Source organism: Cucurbita pepo, chromosome LG07, assembly GCF_002806865.2.
Source record: "Cucurbita pepo subsp. pepo cultivar mu-cu-16 chromosome LG07, ASM280686v2, whole genome shotgun sequence".
NCBI lineage: Eukaryota > Viridiplantae > Streptophyta > Magnoliopsida > Cucurbitales > Cucurbitaceae > Cucurbita > Cucurbita pepo.
The window spans coordinates 4,215,764-4,230,719 of record NC_036644.1 but is presented as its reverse complement, the minus strand read 5'-3'; positions in this window follow the sequence as shown (position 1 = coordinate 4,230,719).

Here is a 14,956-nt window from a genome sequence, read left to right as displayed (position 1 = left end):
CATTGTGGAGAGTCGTGTTCGTCTAATGGCTCTCTCCCCTATATTGATAATTTATTTGGGGAAAAATATTTCAAAATAATTTTTTTCCACTAAATCGCCCCGAACTGTAATTGGATCGGTTGAGGTGGAAAAAGTTCAGCCATGCTTCTTTGCTTCCCTACATAGATAAAGGCAACAGCTTAAGACAAACTGTTTTGTTCATGAACCCTATTAGGGAAAGAATTGCAAATTCTTAAATATTACATTATGTGCTTGTGTTCATGACCCCTATTAGGTCTCAATTTAGATTCACAATCAAAATATTTTAAATTGATATGTTAAGAGGTTGTTAATCAAATCTTATCTCAGTAATTTTAATCTCTAGGCAATGCCATGATTTTTGATTTGGTATGTTGTCCTAAAAAATTTAAACCCAATAGAAGTCGTCAACTAATTTCATTCTCATCTTCGAACATCAAATGGTTTCATACTCTATATGTTTGGGTTCCCGGTGTTTGTTTATGTTTACTAGAGAGGAAATTTGATTCGAAAAGGGGATAATATACATTAGTTTTGTGTCATAACAACTTCAACTAACAGATATAGGACTTCACAACTCAATACTTCATGAGTTAGTATCCGAGATAGAAATAGATTATTCCTCGGTTTGAGGGAAAGCGTGGAAGAAATGACCTTGATTTAATGAATATTTGTGTAATTACTAACGGTAAGTTAAAGAAATACTTGTGTAATCTACTTTCGTATTCTATATTACCTAATATCTAAGGATTTATTTAGAAATATTTTTACGTCTTATCTCGGGTTTAAGACTTTATTTCATTCGTTCCCGAGGGCTTATTTTGAAGGAAAAAAAAAGTTTAAATATTTCAATTTAATTATTCATCAAACAGCTTCCTAAATCATTGGACATTTTTCATTTTCCAGCTGGATTATGTTTCTTAAATGGAATCTAACTTACAATTATTGTAAAATTAACAATAAAATTATTATCATATAATTAAACTTATTAGTTTAATGAACATAGAAATAGAATCTGTAGCAGATAAAGACAAGAGGAGAAGGTGAGCATCTTCCATGTGGACTCCCATAATTGTTTCATCAATTCTATCATTTTATTAAATATTTCTCATTCTTTTTCTATTTTCTAAAATGCTTCAATTATTTATTTTATAATATTCCTCATCAAATTATAGATGCTCGTTTGTCTTAGGCTCACTTGTCTCAACAAAAATAGGTTCTAAAATAAAAAAAAAACAAATAATACATAAATATGTAACCAAATATTTCAAATAGTTTATTAGGTAACATTCATTGAAAATCTATTTTTTAAATAAGAAAATCATTTTTAGAAAATTATTGGGTTGTAAATAAGAATTTTTTTTAGAATGGGTAAATAGTAAAAGTTAAATATAAAGGTAAGTTCTAACGAATACTATCCTTAGCTAAACTAAACCTCGGGGGTAATCTAATCGAAGAAGTTGAAGTCAAATTCTTTCTATTCTTCTAGCCTGGCTAGCTATAGAACTCATGGGCAGTCGGAGGTTCTCCGGAGTAAATTCCTTTAAAGTTTCAAAATTATAGAAAAATAGTTGTAAGAACCTCAACGTACCATCAGAGAGACTTTAGCCACTAACCCCTGAATGGAAGGGAAGAATGAGGCGATCAAGAAAGTCCTCCCCTAAACAGGAGAAAATGTCTGAGGACCTTTGAATTACAAACAAAGTGAAGACGCTACTTTGCCCTATACAGAACGAAGGCCCGTACGACACCCGACGTAAGAACGGTACTTATAATAAGTAAATATGATAAAAAAACTAACAATATAATTAAGTTATATGATGTTACCGAGCGTTAATAAAGATATTTGAATTAGTAGTGATTTTATTTATACGTAGTTTTTAAAAAGAATAATTTAGAGGAAAAAGCAGTTTGGGAGGCACTCCTATGGTTGTGTCCTCTAAAGCATGTTTATGCATATTTTGGTGAGTATCAATAATGACAAAATTTGATGTTGGACATGTTTGTGTGACATTCATTGAACTATATATTCTCATACTTGCATTAATGTATGTTCTTGAATATATCAAACATTCTAATTATTATGGGCCTCTCAACCATATGATATGTTTCAAATTCATATTATATATATATATATATATATATATATATATATATATATATATATATATATATTATATTATACGATAAGTGAGGTGTGTCAACTATATGATATAAATGACATGTACATTTATTGTTTCCATCTGGGTAGCACATGCTACAAGTAGGCTATATTCATTAGACTCATTCTTCTTAATTATCGTTCGGTAAAATCAACTTCAAGCTAATAATAATGACACGTTTTAAGATATTATTCAACGTATGCTGACTAAGATGAAATGAGTATGAAAGTATAATGCACGACGAGATGGGGACACAGGGACGAGGGGCCTAAGGGGGAACCGTGAAAGAGATGGATGAGAGTGGGTCGTATAGTGAACATGTGAAGGTGTGATGGAAGAGGAGATGAAACACATGGGGGGATGGAGGGAACATAGAATGAAAGCTAAATGGTCTTTTATTTCGGCTCTCCATGTGACTCATAATCCCCACTTTGTGCGTCTTGGTCAAGCCACAACCAACATATGGAGCCACCTCTTCCTATATCATTTTCGGTGCAAAAACCTCGAGTTTAGCTTCTATCTCCCGTTTTTTTTACTTTCGATCTCTTTCGCTTTTTGTTGCTCTTTTTGCGAGTAATGTTCGTTAGTCGTCAATGTGCCCTAACGTTTGATTCTGTTGTTGCTCATACGTGAGTCATTATAGTAGATCGAGGTTATCCATCATGTGTTTGTACGTTCCATTAGTGTCGGTTTCTTCTTTGTACAATTGGTTCGACCAAGGTTGTTTGAGGTCCCACTTTAAAATATTGGAACACAAAGTCAAACTAAACAAATTTCAAAATATATATTTGTCATGGAATGACTTTCAAACCTTTGAATCTTAGATTATGACTAAATAGACAAAGACCAAAAAAGACCAAAAGAAAAATAAAATAAAAGATAAGAATACAGTAAGATTTAAATCCAAATTAAGATAAACGACCGGTACAATTAAATACAAAACGAAATCCTAATACATGATGGTGTTGTTCAAATTTATTACAAATGGGAAAACTGATTTGAGGTACAATTACAAATTGAAATACAAAAGATTCAAAATGTAAAAACGGACAGGTGCTATAGAATGACCCCCTTTGTGACCGCACAACTCTTAAACAGTCCCCCACCTCGACCGGAAGCTACGAACACCTGAAAAAAAGAAAGAAAGGAAAAGAGGTAAATATAAAAATACTCAGTAAGCAACCTACTCGTAGGCTCTCATTACATCCATAACCTAACAGGTATTTATGGGCTTTTCTCTAGTCTATAGGAAGTTCGAGCCTAATCTCTACTGTTGTCTGAGCATTTGGGATGCCTCAAAGTTCTGATCGGCTCTCTAGCTACATACAGACTCATTTTGGGTTCAAAGAAGGTGGTTCACCCATCTCTGGATTTGTGGGTCTGTCGGTATCAAATTTCATCTCCAAGGTGAAACTACTTTTCTGCTCTTAGACTTACTCAGCTTGCATAGCCACACCAGCAAATAACCGATATCCTAGGTTGATGCGATACCTCAAAAAATCTGTTTGGACAGTATGACACCTAACTGGTCTGAACATCATCCATGGAAGGTTAGGTGGTGACCTTTCCACGTACCCAATTTGGAGGAGAAACCTTTGTGTGCCAACCCCCATTAGGTCATTTGTGTGGTCCCACACCCTCTCTCATGATAGGTTACTACGTAGAGGTCCTCTTTAGAGACTCATGTCCATTTCCACCAAATAGGGACATCTAATCCTCTCGACGTGTTACACTAGCTTAGGCCTTACTCGGTTGTACTTGTTCTCGTATTACTTGGTAGGGGTGTTGTTGGCGCTAAGGGTGTATCAGAGAAGATAGGAGGTAGAGACTCTGGTGACACCATCACAATGCTACTAAACCTAGCCTGTTAAGCTTTCATAGTCGTCCTTGCCATAGAAGTCTACTAGGGTCGTCTAGACAGTTTAATTCTCGTATCTTATTTCTAGGACATTTAGGACTAACTCCTCGAGCTATTCCCTTATCTGGGTGCACACAATTCTAGACCTCTAATCGCTGCTCACATTCTTAGGATGCAGAATTTACTGAAAACGTATTAATCTAGGTTAACGTATAATCCGCTCTAGCTGTAGTGCCCTATTCTTAACTTGGTTCTCTCATGCAAGCTTGTTAGGTACTTATCACCTAAAGCACAAAAATCATATTTGATTTATTACTTGAGTCATCTCTTGGTACAAAAGAGATTTACTGGGTTCCTAGAATGTGGACTTTCAACTCAAGGGTACTCCGATCAAACTCCTCATGTTCTTCTTAGTTTGGGAACACTAGGGTATATGCCCTCTGACCGTCACTCATGATCCTAAGGTGTTTAGTCTACTGGTGGTGTTCTGACCTAAGTCATCATCTAGTCAACCTAACTCTAGCGTCTTAGTTATAACTCTTGTAGATAAACACACTCTACATGGAGAAGACACAATCAATCACCTGAAGCTAACATACAATATCATGCTAATATACAAGCTTAAAGGAGAAATAACATTCATCAATCGTCAGAAGCCTCCATTCTTGCATAGAGGAAAGCATATTGAACAACATATCTCTCAAAATCTTGACCTAGGTGCATTTTGGTAATTTTCTACCTCATACATAGCTTACTCGACTAAACTGCCCTACTTGAGTTCTATCATGCATAATTCCTTTCTAGCTCGTTGAAAAACATAAAAATCAGCATGCATCTAACATTCTCATTCTAGGGGTTGTCCTGTGATTTTTCTTTACATACATAGCAGTTATCCAAAAACGACATTCTAAAGTCCTAAACATGCATATTCTAACCTTCTAAGGTAAGGAATAGTTGCATGCTAGCACATCCTAGCGGTTCCTACCAGTATTATTTGAAAAAGTATGAGGGGCTACTTACATGGATGGCGTGTACCTTCCCAAGCTACCTTTTCTCTAATAGGTTCCAATTCAAGCAAAATTATTGTTAGTATTAAAATTAAGGCGAAAAACTAACGAACATCGGCCAAATGGGGCAAAAAGGTGCTAATCAGGCACCTCAAGCGCCTCCCACGTGCTTGGACGATCTCCCACATGCATTGTCATTAATAATATGATATTGATCATCTATTCTGTTACCGAGTCTCAAAACATCGACTATCTAGGCTTTGGTCAAAATCGAAATCTTCATCATCTAGCCTTTGATCAAAAACCAAAATGTAGATCATCTAATATGTGACCCTGATCGTATAATAAACGCTTCCATTGTATAGTAATTGCCACCGTTTATTTCACAAATCAAATTTTATTTAGTCAATGCAAGAGGTTTCATAAAAGCATTATAACAACATTTGTGATGTCCACATTGGTTGGGGAGGAGAACAAAACACCATTTACAAGAGCATGGAAACCTTCCCCTAGCAGACACATTTTAAAGCCTTGAGGGGAAGCCCGAAAGGGAAAGCCTAAAGAGTACAATATCTGCTAGCGGTAGATTTGTGCCGTTACAAATGGTATCAGAGCCAGACACCAAACGATGTGCTAACCTTCTCGCTGTTTCCTAAAGGGGGTAGACAGGAGGTGGTGTGTCAACGAGGACGTTGGGCCCCGAAGGGGGGTGGATTTGTGATGTCCCACATTGGTTGGGGAGGAGAAGATAACAGGGTCTGGAAACCTTTCCCTAGCAATCTTGTTTTAAAGCCTTGAGGGGAAGCCCGAAAAGGAAAGCCGAAGGCCGTTACAAGATTTGAATGAGATCACAAAAATAGACTCATGCATATATATCTAACCATTTCTAAATTCATTTCCAATGGAAAGTCAATTTTTTTTTATGGCCTAACCACCTCAATCCAACCCAAACGAGATTCACATATTATTTACAATGAATAATATTATATTGTATATAGAATAATCAAATTTATTATTAAAAACTAAATAATTACGTGCGAGGTTTTATATGAAAAACTCCCGACACCATGTATATTTTTACAAGATACTATGTTCGAAGATACTTGGTTCTGCTAAAGGGTCACCAACTAACCTCTAGTAATGCATTGTCTTACACGAATGACTCACATAAGCGTGGTAGTTGATGATTAAGGATGTTTGATACTTTGTGTTGACTTTCTTGTCGTTAATCTCAAAGTTTAATTACTAATAATTTTAGTGTCTTGAAATATCCATAGTATAAACTTTGGAATGACGATGCAACAACTTTTGAATCATTTAAATCAAGACTACAACGAAGAAGTTATAGCCGAAACAAGATGGAGTAGAAAATACTCGATGTGAAGACATGATAGCTGAGTCGACATCATGGACCAATCATGTAATGACCATAGATTTTTACTTACCTAGAGTCGTTACCGTCATCATAACGTAATCATTTTGTGCAAAAATAAGCGTTTAAACTTTATCATAAAACATAAACTTCATCTTAAAACACTGTCATGGACTTATGTGTTTGAAAATATCTTTAAGACAATACAACGAAATACTAAATGAAATAAGTAAGCGTTAAAATTAAAAACAACATATTCTAACCTAAATCTAAGAAAATAAGTACAATTACCCATGCACGTGTCATGGTCTCGATTGCGATGTCGTCGTCAGTCGTACATGGATGCCTTATCTTTACGAAGTAGCACGTGGCTTGAGTATTTTAAGAAATACTCAGTAAGTGACCTCACTATTGAGGTTAGATGCAAACACACACAATTACACGTTGGACCTATCATGTCTATATTCCTTAGGCGGAAATCCGAAACAGGCTAATTGAATGTGTATTTACTCTTCTACACACGGTTCACATGTGCAAGTATGGACCCACCAGTCGATTCGCACACCTTATGGACCCTTTTTTGTCGGATAAACATTCTTTGGTAACTGTTGATGTCGGACACCCATTTAGGAATAACGACCGTCGCAGCATTAAGATAAACATAATGATCGTTTTCCTGCATGACCGTGGTAACATTATGATAAATATAATGATTGTTTTTCCTACTTAACCCTTGCAACATTATGATAACCATAATGATCGTTTTCTAGCCTCGTAACGTACACGCCCATACGATCGTAAAAAAAAAGGTATTTCCCGATGCATGTACACACAATGATGCATGAGTTCCTAACATTGTTCGTTTTTCATTATCATGTATGTCAACCCCTCTATCGTTTTCCTTCGTATCATATCATTATCATAACTTTTCATGTAATTNTACAATATCTGCTAGCGGTAGATTTGTGCCGTTACAAATGGTATCAGAGCCAGACACCAAACGATGTGCTAACCTTCTCGCTGTTTCCTAAAGGGGGTAGACAGGAGGTGGTGTGTCAACGAGGACGTTGGGCCCCGAAGGGGGGNTCAGAGTTTTGAATCATGTCGAAACATCTTATCATGTCACATGTATCATATCATAAGCATATCGTGTCTCCCAACATATCATATCATACCATACACGTATCATATAATAAAACATATCACAATATGCATCGTATCGTCAAACATATTGTACCATAACATATATCATATCATTCACATAACATATTATAGTCATATCATTTCGTCAAACACATTGTACCATAACATGTATCTTATCATTCACATATTATATCATAACATATATATATATATCATTCACGTATCATATCTCAAACATATCGTCAAATGCATCATACCATAACATATATCATAACATATCATAGTTATATCACTTCGGGAACTCTGGTGGAGGCCCACAGCGATACTGACGTGCAAATCGTTCGTCTGACTTGGGTATAGGGCAAGTCTGGTGCCAGCAGCCGCGGTAATTCCAGCTCCAATAGCGTATATTTAAGTTGTTGTAGTTAAAAAGCTCGTAGTTGGACCTTGGATTGGGTCGATTGGTCCGTATCATAGACATATAGACATATCATAGTCATATCGTTTCATAAACAAATCCTGATCATATCATTTTTTAAATACTTTACACATATCAAACATATAACACGTGCAGAACCATGGGGCACATGTTATCATACAAACATCAACTTTTAACCAAATCGATAATAAAGTTACTTATCTAGTTAGATTAAGCTAGTGTCACCAATTTATCCTCGATACAATTTTAATTTTGTGGTTTGTATCCAAATCAACCTATCTGAACTAATAACATAAATTTCAAGTTCAATTTTCTAAATTTTACCATGTTTTATGTGTTAGACTCATGAACTTTTTATATGAGTAGAGTCATTGAATGTTATATATAATTCATTTCATCTTCTATTATTACTGTTCTAAGAAAGAAGTTATTTCCCATGGCCAATTTTAACATTCAAATTTGACCAATTTTAATTAATTCTAAAATTTAAATCTTATCGGGTATCTTTCCTTTCTTATTTATTCCGTTAACAGATATTCTTAGCCTTTTAAACGATTCTTTGGTACCATATGATTTATTGCAACTCATATAAAATTAACTCAAAACTAAATAATTGTAATAAAATTAGGAAAGATATAAGATATAACTAGGAAGATGGGTTTAACATTTTTGTTTTTCTTTTTCCAATCACTATTAATACATTTAAATTTACAAGAGGGTGTTGAAGATTACTGGGAGTGAGCCTCACATTAGTTAATTTAGTGGAAGATCATGGGTTTATAAGTGAGGAATATTATCGGTACGAGGTCTTTTGGGAAGCCCAAAGCAAAGCCACAAGAGCTTATGCTCAAAGTAGACAATATCATACCATTCTGGAGAGTCAAAAGTGACTAAAGCGTCGAACAAAGGGCGTACTTTGTTCAAGGGCTCCAGAGAAAGAAGTCGAGCCTTGATTAAGGGGGGAGGCCCTTGAGGCTTACCGTATACTTTGTTTGAGGAACATAATATCACAGTTTGAGAGAGATTTTGATCTCGAATCTCCTTTTATTTATAGTTAGCTTTACGATTTAAAGAATTGAAATTAAAATTGATGTCATGGTTCATATAGGTTGACTTAGATACAAAGACAAAAATCAAACTTTCTCGAGGATAAATTGGTGACACCAGTCTAAGCTAATTAGATAAGTGGTCTTACTATCGACACGTGCCCCGTTGTTCTGGACGTGTCATATATATTGATATTTGTGAATTGTTTATGGATCGGTATGCTTATGATATGATATGTATATGTTATAATATGTGAATTGTATGATAATACTTACGATACGATGTGTTCCATGATATGTTTCAGATAGGATATGAGAAGGATGCACTAAACGTAATGTAATGATAGGAGTAAGATATGTTCTTAAAACGTTAAGGTTAGGTTACGTATCAAAGTGCTATGAATATGAGAGATTGGTAAAAATGATATGGTCATGATCAATTGATAAAAGAATATGGTTATGTTATGGGTAGAAATGGATAGGATTACGATAGATTGATGAAATGATAACGTTAGGATACGTTCCTGTAACGATATGACTAAGGTATGTTCATGTAACGATATGACTGTGATAGGTATAAAAATGTTAATGCTATGATAAGTTACGAAACAATATGACCACAAAGTGTTTACAATATGATATGATTATGATACGACATGTGAATGACGAATGTATATATATATATATATGTATGTATGTGTGTGTGTTGTGATATGATATGAAAATGATATAAAATGTGTTATGGTACGAGATATGTGATAAATTGACATATTTATGATATGATATATTGTGATGCGATATGTTATGGTTAGATATGTATATGATAACAAATTGTTATGTCTGGAAGCATAGAATGTTATGATATGATATATTTATGTAATTTGAATGATATGACATGATTGACATGCAAAACGACGAACTAGCATGAAATACAACCCCAACGTATGCATCAAATATATGATAAACGATATGTGAAATGATATGAAAAACGATATGATATGTACGAAATGCTAGCGGGGTTGTATTAAATCATAACGAAAATGAAAAAATGTTTGGACCTCATGCATTATTGTGTGCCCCATGCATTGGGGGACACCACTGTTCCATCACGAGGGTACGAACGCATACACCCAAAGGGCAAGGAAACAATTATTATGTTTTACATAATGTTGTCATGACGGTTACTAATTCTAACGGATGTCCGACCTAAGGAGCTCCAAGAGTATGCTCGCCCGACAAGGAAAGTGACCCAATAGTGTGCGAACTGAATGGTGAGTCCATACTTGCACGTATGGACTGTGTGTAGAGTATAGGTACACATCCAAGTTACCCGTTAAGATAGTACCGTAGAAAAATAGATTGAAAGGACAGGTCCCGTCATCTCATTTGCATGTACTTGTTGCATAACCCCGATAGAGGGTCGCTTATTGAGTATTCTTACAATACTCAAGGCTTGTGCCACTACATTTTTAGATAAAGGCAAGACGCCCATGTGAGACCGACAGAAGCATCGCAAATCCGGTAACCGTGACACATGCATAGGATAAATTCACATTTCATATTCAATAGTATAAATTATTTACTTTCCTAGTATATATTAATATAGGTTGAATTGTATGACATTAATAGTATAATTAATAGTATAGGTTAGTATATGTTGAATTAATAGTATAGATTAGTATAAGTTGAATTGTAATGAAATTTAATATAGGCTAGTATAAGGTATTTCATTCCGTACTCTTTTTCTTTTTCTTGTATTTGTTTATTCACGATAATTTAACTTAATTATTTTAATATTTAACGATATCAAATATAATAAATATATTTTTTTTCTTTTATATTTAATATATATTATATTATATATTAATTTGAACCGTTTAAATTAAATAATTTTTAATTTTATATTTAATATATCTAATATATAAATATTAATTTTAACTCTTAAAATTAAATATATATTTTTTATATTTAATGTAACTGTTCAAGTCCACTATTAATAAATATTATCTTTTTCGGACTTCTCTTTCCATACCCTTATAAATAATGTGTCGTACTCCTCCCCAACCGATGTAAGATCTCACAATCCACCCTCTCAGGGCCCAACGTCCTCACTTACACTCGTTCCCTTCTCCAATTGATATGAGACTCTCAATCCACCCCCTTTGGGACCTAATGTCGCCGCTAGCACATCGCCTCGTGTCTGACTTTGATATCATTTGTAATATCACAGACCCGCTGCTAATAGATATTGTCCTCTGTAATGGCACTCATTTTTTTATACATCGAAATATGAGAAATTGGTAATTAATATGTGATATTATATAATAAAATTGTAATTATTGTCACGTGGGTTTATGTAAAGTATGTAACAAAAGTCACATGGTTTCACTAATTTCCAAGTGATGCCTTCATTTACTTTATTCATTTACATCGCTGCTCCCATATTCCTTTATTCCCCTCTCCTATTACCTCTAACCTTATTTTATATTTTTTAATCCAATTTATAAAATATTATCCACTAATCATTGTTCTTAGTTTATGCAATTTAGGGAACATAATTTTATATACTCAAAAATCTCCCTCAAGGATTTGGTAGATGAAACACAATTATTGTTCTAAAAAAATATATTTGCCAGATGAAAAATAAAAACATGACTCTCCACAATGGTATGATATTCTAGTTCTGATACCATGTTAGACGAACACGATTCTCCACAATGGTATGATATTGTGGCTATGATACCATGTTAGATGAACATGATTCTCCACAATGATATGATATTGTGGCTCTGATACCATGTTACTCTCCACAATGGTATGATATTATATTATATTGTGACTATGATACCATGTTAGATGAACACGACTCTCCACAATGGTATGATATTGTGGCTCTGATACCATATTAGATGAACATGACTTTCCACAACGATATGATATTGTCCACTTTGAACATAAGCTCTCATGGTTTACTCTAGGCTTCCCAAAAGGCCTCATATCAATTGAGAGAATATTCCTTCTTATAAACTCATGATCATTCCCTAAATTAGTAGACGTGCGACTTTCATCCAAAAATTAAAACACTTAATTTAAAAAAAAATAAAAATAAAAATATCATTAAACTTATTTTTAAAATTCTAAACATCGTTATTATTAGTATATAGACAGAACTATTAGTATCATGTTTCATAAATATTCGAAACTTTTACAATAGTTTAAAAAAAAAAATTAAGGAGAATATTTTTGAAATAAAAATATTAACTAATTTACCTTCAAAATTATATATATATATATATATATATATATATATATATATATATATATAGAGGTATGGAGAGAGAAAAGTGGTAGACAAATCTGATAACAACTTTACATCTCCAAAACCCCATCAAGATAATCCATACCTACACATGCTTTTTGTTTTATTTCCTACCATTTTCTTCATTTAAAAAATAAAATAAATAAATAAAATCATAATTTTGTGGAAAGGCCCTTTTACTAAGGACTTTGTTAAATTATACCCCTTCTTTTTCATTAAATTACAAAAAGAGGCTCTTATTTGGATAGGCCTGGACCCCACGAAGATTCTCCCTTCCATCTTTTTTTGTGGGCCCTAAGAGGTTAGGGCCCAATCATATCCCACCTATCACAATCATTATAAAATTCATGGAACTTCATCGGACGGCTGAGATTTGCTGCCCATTGTTTTGGTGTGTCTCAATAATGTACCCAATCATTTTGCTTACCCTCAATCGCAGCCGTTGGAGACTCCAAATTTATTTCAATTATTTATTTTACTTTTTATTTTATTTCTAAAATGTAATGATTAATTCTTTTCTATTCAAAATTATTGCAATTAATTGAATTTCTTCGTTGAATAATATAAAAATTATTTTGTGGAAAATATTTTTTCTTCGATCAACCACCCACATCACCAACTAAGGCTCCTAAATGAGCCCCTAAATGACTGCTCAGTGATGAGTTAGGGGTGTAGAGACAGTCAGGAGGTTCGTCTACAAGTGCGTAATAGCTTACTACGAGCGCTCTTGCCCGGAAGATGAACAAGGATAAGCGATCCACTGAAGCTATGAGATGTAAAAATGCATTGGTAGGGGAGCATTCCGCCTTAGAAGGAAGCACCGGAACGAACAGTGGTGGACAAAGCGGAAGTGAGAATGTCAGCTTGAGTAACACAAACATATTTTTAAACATTATAATAAACTAATAAATTCAAATTCGTGTTTAATAGAGTATACTCGGTTAAGATGAGTTAATCCCAATCTAGTAGTTGAGCCAATCCTCGGAGGTTGTGGCACGGTCCCCAATGGTAGTCGATAATAATATTTTAATTTTTGAAATGAAAAAAGAGATTAGAATAATTTGGAAGGGTTAAGTTAAAAAATTAAAAAAAAAAATTAAAATTAAAAAAAAAAAAAAAAAAAAAAAAGGGTGTAAGATTTGAGTGTCACGTGAGTGGCAGAGTTAAACAATGTTGGGTCGGGGTTTGTGATCGATTCACATGCAAATGCTTTGCATGTGAATGGATGATGGGAGGATGGAAGAAGAAGCCAATAGATTTCCCAACTCATTTCTTTCCATATATATATATATATATTTTTTAATTAAAAGAATCTGAAAGGGTCGAATTCAACTGTGGAATTGACTTTACGTTATGGGATTATCACAATCCACTCTCTTTGGAGCTCAGCGTCCTTGCTGATACTCGTTCTTTTCTCCATTCGATATGGGACCCCACCAAATCCATCCCCCTTCGAGACCCAACGTCCTTATTAGCACACCGCCCTGTGTCTACCCTTCTTCGAAGAATAGCTTCCTCGTTGGGTTTTTCTTTTCGAACTTTAACTCAAGGTTTTAAAACATGTCGATTAGGGGAAGGTTTTTGCACCCTTACAAAGGGTATTTCGTTCTCCTCCCTAACCAATGTGGGAATCTCTTAATTTTAAAAAAATTACATTTTTTCTTACGATACAATTATAGGTATAAGCTTGGAAAATGAGAAGCTTTTAATACAATAGGCTAAGGAATTCATGAGTACATAATATTAATGCGTAGGTTAAAAAAGTTGGGCAGTTTGGTCATTACCAAAATTCTTTCCTGTTATTCCCATTCTTTTCTCACCCATCCAACTGTACGAAACAAAATACCCCGCCTTTTGTCTTTTCTTCACGCCATTTAATAATGCCTCAAAATTATTAAATTCCAAAATGACCCATCTACCCTTCTAATTTAAAGTTTATTACAATCACACCCCTGCACATTTAATTTATTCAATCAGTTTTTTTTTTCTTTTTTTTTTAATATTTGTTTCAACTTTTAATTTAATTTATAGCAGTATATACGGGTTGAATTGAAAAAATCTTTTACACCAACTCATAATTTTGGATTGGTTGGGTGGGAGACTAAGTAAGCCGAATAGAGTTCACTACTCAACCCAACCAAACCTATCCCTCGATTTTCTGGTTGAGTTAGAGGCTTGAGTAATCCGAACAAAGTTCACTACTCAACCCAACCGAACCTATCCCTCGATTTTTTTGGTTGTGTTGGAGGCTTGAGTAACCTGAATAGAGTTCACTACTCAACCCAACCGAACCTATCCCTCGATTTTCTGGTTGAGTTAGAGGCTTAAGTAACCCGAACATAATTCACTATTCAACCCAATCGAACCTATCCCTAGATTTTCTAGTTGAGTTAGAGGCTTGAGTAAACTGAACAGAGTTCACTACTCAACCAACCAAACATATCCCTCGATTTTCTGGTTGTGTTGGAGGCTTGAGTAAACTGAATAGAGTTTACTATTGAGCCCAACCCAGCCTATCCCTCGATTTTTGGGTTGGGTTATCAGTTTTTTTTTAAAAATCATGTTCACAATTGATATGAGCCAAGAGACATA